The sequence below is a fragment of the Pseudophryne corroboree genome, chromosome 4 (assembly GCF_028390025.1).
Source record: "Pseudophryne corroboree isolate aPseCor3 chromosome 4, aPseCor3.hap2, whole genome shotgun sequence".
In the NCBI taxonomy this organism is placed as follows: domain Eukaryota; kingdom Metazoa; phylum Chordata; class Amphibia; order Anura; family Myobatrachidae; genus Pseudophryne; species Pseudophryne corroboree.
Window position 1 is genome coordinate 621995945 of NC_086447.1, and position 10562 is coordinate 622006506.

The 10562-nt window shown below is 47.8% G+C and overlaps 1 non-coding gene across 1 annotated transcript; it reads left to right on the forward strand.

The window, feature by feature from the left end:
- Positions 1-9807: 9807 nt before the first annotated feature.
- Positions 9808-9973, forward strand: LOC134913217 (U1 spliceosomal RNA). Its single transcript, XR_010177031.1, has one exon. It is a non-coding gene; the product is annotated as a U1 spliceosomal RNA (small nuclear RNA).
- The last annotated feature ends 589 nt before the right edge of the window (positions 9974-10562 follow it).

Below are 10562 nucleotides of genomic sequence, written 5' to 3' on the forward strand. Positions count from 1 at the left end.
ATCAAGAGATCTCATATGCAAGATAAGTATGTGTTGGCAGAGGCGCTCACTGGGCAGAGATGCTGATCGCATCTCTGGCATGTGCCGGTGCACTGCGGCACCAACACACACACACACACACACACACACACACACACACACACACACACACACACACACACACACACACACACCTGATCTCCTGTTGTGTGAATATGCACAGCAGAGATCAGGTCTGAATTAGGCCCTATATACAGCTGTCAGTAAGGCAGGGATCTGCTGCTGCCAGTGAGGCAGGGATCTGCTGCTGCCAGTGAGGCAGGGATCTGCTGCTGCCAGTGAGGCAGGGATCTGCTGCTGCCAGTGAAGCAGTGATCTGCTGCTGTCAGTGAGGCAGGGATGTGCTGCTATAAGTGAGGCAGGTATGTGCTGCTGTCAATGAGGCAGGGATGTGCTGCTGTCAGCAAGGCAGTGATCTGCTGCCCACTATCTCCCTATCACCCCTGCCTGAGTCACACACTTTCCCTGTCACCCCTGCCCCAGTTACCCACTATCTCCCAGTCACCGCTGCCTCAGTTAACCACTATACCTGCGACCCCTGCCTCAGTCACCCACTATCTGTCACCCCTGCCTCAGTCAACCACTATCTCCATATCACCCCTACCTCAGTCACCCACTATCCCTGTCACCCCTGCCTCAGTCTCCTACTGTCCCTGTCACCCCTGCCACAGTCATCCACTATATCCCTATCACCCCTGCCTTAGTCACTGACTATCTCCCAGTCACCCCGGCCTCAGTCACCCACTATCTCCCACTCATACATGCTTCAGTCACCCACTATCTCCCAGTCATCCCTGCCTCAGTCACCTACTGACACCAGTGCAGACATTTCTGCTGCGGCCTCTCCACTCTCCAGCGTGAACGTCCTGACGACTGAGGAAATCCGCTTCCCAGTTGAGGACTCCGGGAATGAACACTGCCGATATTGCTGGCAGATGACGTTCTACCCAACTGAGGATTTTTGATACTTCCAGCTTTGCTATGCAATTTCGAGTGCCGCCTTGATGATTTGTGTACACTACCGTGGTGGCGTTGTCCGATTGTACTTGAACAGGCCTGTTCTGTACAAGAGGCAGGGCCAGTGTCAATGAATTGAACACTGCCTGCAATTCCAGAATGTTTATCGGGAGGAGAGATTCCTCCCTGGTCAACCGATGGTGAAGGGTCGTCATCACGGCCATGACCTTGGTGAATTTCCGAGGTGCCGTGGCCAAACCAGAAGGCAGGACCTAAAATCCAAAAACTAACCAGGCACAACACTGCTTAGCTTCCAACATCAGATGAGATTGGACATATCCAGTATGATGCGGCTGTAGATGATTTTTGCTGTTTCTAACTTCTACTTCTAACTACTGGTACATCAATGAATAAGTTTCAAAATAGAATGCATCAAGAGAACGGTGTTGGTAGTATAAAACTACCTACAGCACCTGGTATTCCCAGGTGGTCTCACATCCAAGAACAAACCAGGCCTAAAATCAGGTGATATTGGGCATATACAGTGTGGTGTGGCTGTAGATGAGCTTAGTGGTTTCTGTTAGAGTTCTTCTACTTCTAACTACTCGTACATAAATGAGTAAGCGGACGATTTATTAAACCTGGTGAAATGATAATTTGCATGGTGATAAAGTACCAGCCAATCAGCTCCTAATTGCCATGTCACAGGCTGGGTTTGAAAAATGACAGTTAGGAGCTGACTGGCTGGTACTTTATCACCTTGCACTTTATCAGTTCACCAGGCTTAATAGATCTATCCCAATGTTTCAAAATGGAATGCATCAAGAGAACGGTGTTAGTATTGTAAAAATACACACAGCTCCTGGTATTTCCTGGTGGTCTCCCATCCAAGTACTAAAACCAGGACCAACACTGCTCAGCTTCCATGATCAGGAGAGATTGGGCAAATCCAGTGTGCTGTGGCTGTAGATGAGCTGGTAGTTTTTATTACAGCTCTTCTACTTCTAACTTCTGGTACATAAAAGAATACATGTAAAAATTAAATGTACCAAGAAAATGGTGTTGGTAGTTTAAAAACACCTAAAGAATCTGATACTACCAAGCAGTCTCCCATCCATGTATTAACAAAGTCCAATACTGCTTTGCTTCAAAAATCAAATGAGATTGGGCATATCCAGTGTGGTGTGGCTTTAGATAAGCTTTATGGTTTCTGTTAGAGCTCTTCTACTTCTAACTACTGGTACATTAATGAATATGTATAAGGTTGTAGTTTATCCAATATGCCTTTACTACCTTACCTTTCAACCCCCCCTCCCTCCCCTCTTCTCCTTATAGCTTCCTTAGTTCTCTCCTCCTCATGTGTGCATTATTTGTTTTCTCATACGTCCTAGATGATGCTTGGGTCACATTAAGAACCATGGGGTATAGACGGGATCCGCAGGAGACATGGGCACTTTAAGACTTTCAAAGGGTGTGAACTGTCTCCTCCCTCTATGCCCCTCCTCCAGACTCCAGTTTTAGTATTGTGCGCAGTGATACTGGATGCACTACAGGGGAGCTCTACTGAGTTTCTCTGAAAAGACTTGTTAGTTTTTTTTATTTTCAGGGAGGCTGCTGGCAACAGTCTCCCTGCTTCGTGGGACTTAGGGGAGAGAAGTATGACCAACTTCTAGTGAGTTCAATGGCTCTGCTTCAGGCTGACAGGACACCATTAGCTCCTGAGGGTGCTGATCGCTGGGTACGCCTAGATGCACACTCCCGCAGCCTGCCGTCACCCCCTTACAGAGCCAGAAGACAGGTGAGTAGCAGAAGAACAGAAGACTTCTTCTCCAGTGATGGCATTCTGAGGTACCGAGCAGCGAGCGGAACGCTGCGCACCATGCTCCCACACAAACACAGGCACTGCAGGGTGCAGGGCACGGGGGGGGGGGGCACCCTGGGCAGCATAAATTCCTCACAAAAGGCTGGAAAAAGTGGACATTAGTGCCTGGGCACTGTCCTTACCCCGCTAGCGTAATTAATTATTTCTGAGCGGGACAGATACGCGCCATTACAGTAGCGGGGCTTCTTCCTCACCTCACCAGAACATCTTTAGAGCATTACAAGTCTATCACTATAGAGTTTATTATTTCCCAGACTGTGTACTTTTGGTGCTGGATTGTGAGCTGAAAAATCCTCTGTGTCCCTCTGACAGATTTACTGACGGTCTGTCCCCCATAAGCCGATGTGTCTGTGGGTACTTGGTACATGTGTGTCAACATGTCGGTGGCTGAATGTTTTTCCCAAGAGGAAACTATATTAGGAATGCAGACATATGATGGTGGCCCTGTTGGCACCACCAATAACTGACTGGGTAAAAGTTTCAGTAATATCAGAGTAAGGTTGGATAAATCTGTGTCCCAGACACAGACGTAGAGAAAAGATGTGATGTTCATGGCTATGTTTCTTTTCCCTCAGGCCCCGCGGGGTCGCAAAAATGTTATTTTGCCCAGTTACTACACACTGATACTGACACGGATACTGATTCCTATGTCGACCATAATGTTTCCTGATTAGATCCAATATTGGCAAGGAGCATTCAGTACATGATTGTGGATATTAAGGACATATTAAAATCACTGAAGACCCTGCTGTTCCTGACAAAGGGGTCTATATGTATGTGTATATATAGATATATAATGAAAGCTGATGTAACGTTCCTCCATCTCTGTTTGAGAAAGTCTGGGCCAGCTCGACAAGATGGTTTCAAATCCCCAAAAGGATTCTGGTTGTTTATTCATTTCCCGCCGCGGACAGAATAAAGTGGGAGTCACCCCCTGTTTTGCACGGGGCCCTGTCACAAATCCAGCGGATCGTATGCAGGAAGCTACATTATTTCTAGTTATGTAACCAAGGGTACATTACTTAGACCTGCCATTACATGTGCATGGGTGAGTAGTAGTATTCAAGAATTGGTCGAATACCTTGTCATCCGATATAGATACCTTGGAGAGATGGGATACTCCTTACGTTGTATCATATCAAGGACACTGCAGCATACTTACGTGAGACTGCAAGGGATATAGGACTCTTGAGTTCACGGGCCAATTTCATGGCAGTCTCGGATAGGAGGGCATTGTGGATTCACCAAGAGAATGCTGATGCTGACTCCAAGAAGAAAGGGAGTCTCTTCCCTATGAAGGTGAAGCGTTGTTTGGTGACTGCCTAGTTAATTTGATCTCGGCAGCTCCCGCAGGTAAGTCAACCTTCTTGCCCTATGTTCCCTCCCAACGGATGAAGACGCATCATTATCTGATGCAGTCATTTCGGCCCAATAGATATGCAAGAAGTTAAGATTCCCCTTTCTTTGCAGGTAGAGGAAGGAGAAGAGGGAAGAGGTCTGCATCCTCTTCAAGATCGCAGGAGCAGAGATCATCCTCTGCTTCTGCCAAATCCACCGCATGACGCTGGGGCTCTCTTGCAGGAGCCCGCACCAGTGGGGGCACATCTAAAACTCTTCAGTCAGTTCTGGATTCATTCGGACATGGACTCGTGTGTTTTACAAATAGTGTCCCAAGGGTACAAACTGGGGTTTCAAGACGTTCCCCCTCACCGATTGTTCAAATCGGCTTTAGTCAGCAGGGAGAAGGTTTTTATTCAAGCCTCTTCGTGGTCCCTAAGCCGGACAGCTCAGTCAGACCAATCTGAAATCTGAAATCCCTCAATTTCTACCTAAGGAAATTAAATTTCAAGATGGAATCTCTCAGTGCAGTGATCTCCAGTCCGTAGGAAGGAGATTTCATGGTTTTGGTAGACATAAAGGATGCCTACTTACATGTTCCCATTTAGCCTCTGCATCAAGCTACCTGAGGTTTGCAATTCAGTATTGTCATTACCAATTTCAGACATTGCCGTTTGGTCTGTCCACGGCTCTGAGGATTTTCACCAGGGTGATCGCAAGCAAGGAGTAACAATTATCCCGTACTTGGATGATCTTTTGATAAAGGTGAAATCCAGGGACCAGTTAGTGCAAAACATTGCACTCTCCCTGACAGTTCTTCAACAACATAGTTGGCTCCTAAACTTGCCAAAATCGCAGTTGGTCCCAATGACGCGGTTGTTGTTTTTGGGAGTGATACTGGACACAGAAGAGGTTTTCTTCCAGTGGAAAGGCTCTGGAGATCCAGAGTCTGGTCAAACGAATTCTGAAACCAGCAAGAGTGTTAATCCATCAATGCATTTGGTTGCTGGGTAAGATGGTTGCGGCCTACGAGCCCATTCAGTTTGGCTGGTTCCATGCCAGAGTGTTCCAGTGGGACCTGTTGGACAAGTGGTCCGGATCCCACCTACACACGCACCGGAGGATAATCCTGTCTTCCAAGACCAGAATCTCACTCCATTGGTGGCTGCACAGTTCTCACCTCCTAGAGGGGCGAAGGTTCGGGATCCAGGACTGGATCCTAGGGACCATGGATGCAACCCTCCGAGGCTGGGGAGCAGTCACACAGGGGGAAAACGTCCAAGGAAGATGGTCAAGTCGGGAAAGTTGTCTCCACATAAATGTTCTGGAGTTAAGGGCCATTTAATAACTGCAGACACAGTACGCACTGGGACGGGTGCCCAGCATCCTCTACGGACTAAGAGAAAAGGATTTACCGGTAGGTATTAAAATCCTATTTTCTCTAACGTCCTAGAGGATGCTGGGGACTCCGTAAGGACCATGGGGATAGACGGCTCCGCAGGAGACATGGGCACTTTAAGAAAGACTTTAGTTCTGGGTGTGCACTGGCTCCTCCCTCTATGCCCCTCCTCCATACCTCAGTTTGATACTTTTCAGGAGCTCTCCTGAGCTTTCTGACAGAAAGTATTTTGTTAGGTTTTTAATTTTCAGGGAGCACTGCTGGCAACAGACTCCCTGCATCGAGGGACTGAGGGGAGAGAAGCAGCCCTACTCTCCGAGTTGCAAGGTCCTGCTTCTTAAGCTACTGGACACCATTAGCTCCAAAGGGATTAGCTCCAAAGGGATTGGTACGCAGGATCTCACCCTCGCCGTCCGTCCCAGAGCCGCGCCGCCGTCCCCCTCGCAGAGCCGGAAGATAGAAGCCTGGTGAGTATGAGAAGAAAAGAAGACTTCAGAGGCGGCAGAGGACTTCATGATCTTCATTGAGGTAACGCACAGCACTGCAGCTGTGCGCCATTGCTCCCATACACCTCACATACTCCGGTCACTGTAAGGGTGCAGGGCGCAGGGGGGGCGCCCTGGGCTGCAATATAATCCTCTTTTTAGCTGAAATATAACATATATACAGCTGGGCACTGTATATATGTATGAGCCCCCGCCAATTGTACAGTTTAAGCGGGACAGAAGCCCGACGCCGAGGGGGCGGGGCTTCTCCCTCAGCACTCACCAGCGCCATTTTTTCTCCACAGCACCGCTGAGAGGAAGCTCCCCGGACTCTCCCCTGCTTATACCACGGTAGACAAGAGGGTTGAAAAGAGAGGGGGGGGGGCACATAATTTGGCGCAAATTACATACAGCAGCGCTACTGTGCAAACATTAAGTTACTGTGCTATTCCTGGGTTATATAGCGCTGGGGTATGTGCTGGCATACTCTCTCTCTGTCTCTCCAAAGGGCAGAGCCGGTCATAGGCATAGGCAAACTAGGCAATTGCCTAGGGCATTTGATATGCCTAGGGGCATCAGCAACTTCTGCTGATTAAAATGATATGCGGCATGCCTATATTCTGTGTGTAGCATTTCATATGCAGATACAGCCACAGTCTCACACAGTATATAGGCGTGCTGCATATCATTTTAATCAGCAGAAGCTGCGTGTGCATCCTAACAACATAGCAATGCAAATAAGATGCATTTTAATAAAAAAAAGGTGCCCCAACGTTAGCATTGAGGCAAGATTTATGAGGACACATCTGTATCCAAGCAGAGGCAGAGGTCACAGTGTTAGTGGCAGTGTGAGTGCTGTGTGCATGTGAGTGGGTTGGTTGTGCAGTAGTGTTCGGAATATGAGTAAGGAGCATTATGCGTGTCATGTAAAAATGCATTAATAATGTGCAACATATGTGTAAGGGGCACTATGTGTGTCATTATGTGTATAAGGGCATTAATAATGTGCGGCATATGTGTAAGGGACATTGGTGGTCATTCCGAGTTGTTCGCTCGGTAATTTTCTTCGCATCGCAGCGATTTTCCGCTAATTGCGCATGCGCAAGGGTGGTCATTCCGAGTTGTTCGCTCGGTAATTTTCTTCGCATCGCAGCGATTTTCCGCTAATTGCGCATGCGCAATGTTCGCTCTGCGACTGCGCAAAGTAAATTTGCTATGCAGTTAGGTATTTTACTCACGGCATTACGAGGTTTTTTCTTTGTTCTGCTGATCGTAGTGTGATTGACAGGAAGTGGGTGTTTCTGGGCGGAAACTGGCCGTTTTATGGGTGTGTGTGAAAAAACGCTGCCGTTTCTGGGTAAAACGCGGGAGTGTCTGAAGAAACGGGGGAGTGTCTGGGCGAACGCTGGGTGTGTTTGTGACGTCAAACCAGGAACGAAACTGACTGAACTGATCACAGTTGTCGAGTAAGTCTGGAGCTACTCAGAAACTGCTAAGAAGTGTCTATTCGCAATTCTGCTAATCTTTCGTTCGCAATTTTGATAAGCTAAGATTCACTCCAAGTAGGCGGCGGCTTAGCGTGTGCAATGCTGCTAAAAGCAGCTTGCGAGCTAACAACTCGGAATGAGGGCCATTATGTGTAAAAGGGCATTAATAAAGGTTGTCATAATGTGTAAGACGCATTATGTTTATAAGGACATTAATGATGTGTCTCATATGTGTAAGGGGCATTACTGTGTGGAATTATGTGTATAAATGCATTACTAATGTGTGGCATTATGTGTATAAGGTGCTCTAATATGTAGCGTTGCGTATAGAAAGGGCATTTACTGTGTCGTCTAATGTGAATAAAGAGCAATAGGGTGTGGTGTAATGTAAATAAGGAGCAATTCAGTGTGATGTAATGTGAATAAGGAGCACTACTGTGAGAAGTAACGTTTATAAGGTAAAGTGATACTACTGTGGGATGTAATGTGAATTATGGACACTATCGCGTGATCAAATGTGAATAAAATTGCAGTACTGTGTGGCGGAATTTTAATTGGGGGTACTATTGTGTGGACATGCCCATTGCCAGCAAAAACACACCCCTTTTTGGACTGTGCGCCAAATGTGCGAACTGTTCCTGTTTAAAATATAGGGGGTACAAACACCAAAATAAGTACTGTTATGGGTGAGGGTTGATGGTGCTGGGAAAGAGGTGCAAGGTCAGAGGCGGAACCAGCGGTGGTGCTAGGGGGCACCAGGCAAAATCTTGCCTAGGGCATCATATTGGTTAGGGCCAGCTCTGCCAAAGGGCCTTGTGGGGGAAATGTCTTCAGTAAAAGCATTCCCTGTGTGTGTGGTGTGTCGGTACGCGTGTGTCAACATGTCTGAGGAAGAAGGCTATATTAGAGAGGAGCGGGAGCAAATGAATGTGGTGTCTCCGCCGACACCTGATTGGATGGATATGTGGAATGTTTTAAATGCTAGTGTAAACTCATTGCACAAAAGATTAGACAAGGCTGAAACTTTGGGACAGTCAGGGTCTCAACCCATGCCTGATCCTATGTCGCAGGGACTGTCAGGGTCTCATAAGTGCCCACTATCCAGATTGTTGACACAGATACCGACACGGATTCTGACTCCAGTGTCGATTACGATGATGCAAAGTTACAGCCAAAATTGGCAAAATACATTTGATATATGATTATGGCAATAAAAGATGTTTTGCACATCACAGAGGAGCCCCCTATCCCTGACTAGAGGGTACATATGTACAAGGGAAAGAAGCCTGAGGTAACCTTTTCCCCTCACACGAGCTGAACGAGTTATGTGAAAAAGCTTGGGAATCTCCTGCAGATTTCCAAAAGGATTCTTATGGCGTATCCTTTCCCATCAACGGATAGGTTACGATGGGAATCCTCCCCTTGGGTGGACAAAGCATTAACACGCTTATCCAAGAAGTTAGCCCTCCCGTCCCAGGATACGGCTACCCTCAAAGAGTGTGCTGACCGCAAACAGGAGATTACCCTGAAGTCCATTTATACACATTCAGGTACCTTACTCAGACCGGCAATTGCGTCGGCCTGGGTGTGTATGTGTAGTGCTGTAGCGGCATGGACGGATACCCTAGATAAGGATACTATTTTATTGCCCCTGGGGCATATAAGAGATGCTGTCCTATATATGTGTGTATGCAAACTACAGGTGGTGCTGCATGGCTCACACCCTTTTACTTGTCTTGTAGAGCAACTCTGGAGCTGTTACTGGGTCCAGCTGCTGCAAGAAATCAGCTTGAATGCTTCAGGGGCTGGGGCATGGCCAACATGAGCCCCACACTGATGGGGGTGTATAAAGCGATCTAGGGGTCATCCAAGCGCAACCCCACAAAGGCCGCCATGCCCTGCGTGACCATTTTCTCTTTTCATATGCAGACGAGGGTTGCAGCCAACTATACCCATTGCTTGGATGACATCACCATATGCGAATCCATCTGCTGCAGGCCATCCCCCAGGAATGCTTGCACTAGTTGTTGCATTTGGTTTGTTGTTTGGGGGGTGCTTCAGTATTAGGCAGCCTTCTGCCCTCACACATTCGTCTGAAAATGTGTTCTCCCTGCTGTTGTTGTCCCCAGATGAGAGTTCCCTTGTGCTGCCTCAGTTGAATCTCCTTTACTTGACGGAGGTGTGCCTGAGCAGCGGCCCTCCCCAGCCCTATCTCAAATCATACTTATTTTGCTTAGGTGAGACCATGGTCATGAAGATTGTTTTCCCAGGGTGAGGTTCATTCATTGCATTCTGGGTATGCTGACCTCTGTGATTTCCCCAAATGTGGGAATCTCGACTGCATAATTTGTGGTAGGGGGGGGGACTGCATTTGTGCTTTCCCCTGGTTGGCTCTGGTATAATTTAGATCTCAGGTCTCTCTCCAGCCTAGTTTGCTGTCTGTTTCCACTTCTCTTTTCTTGAGCCCCTCCCTTCTATGCCCTTGCGCACTATCCTGACTTCTCCCGTCTGCTTACTTTGTGCCTTCCAACGCACAATGCGAACTTTCAGGTGGTGTTGCAGGGCCCACACCCTTTTATTTGCCTTACAGAGCAGCTCTGGAGCTGTTACAGTGCCCAGCTGCTGCAAGAAATCAGCTTGAATGCTTCAGGGGCTGGGGCATGGCCAACATGAGCCCCACACCAAAGGAGGGTGGGGGGTGTTCAATGCGAACTAGGGGTCATCCAAGCGCCCCTTTTCTCTTTTTCATATGCAGATGAGGGTTCCAGCCAACTTTGGCCCACTGCTTGGATGACATCACCATATGCAAATCCGTCTGCTGCAGACCTTTCCCCAGGAATGCTTGTACTAGTTGTTGCATATGGTTTGATGTTTGAGGGTGCTTCAGTATTAGGCAGCCTTCCGCCCTCTCATTTTCATCTGAAAAGATGTGGTCTCCCTGCAGTTGTTGTCCCCAGACAAGAGTTCCCTTGTGC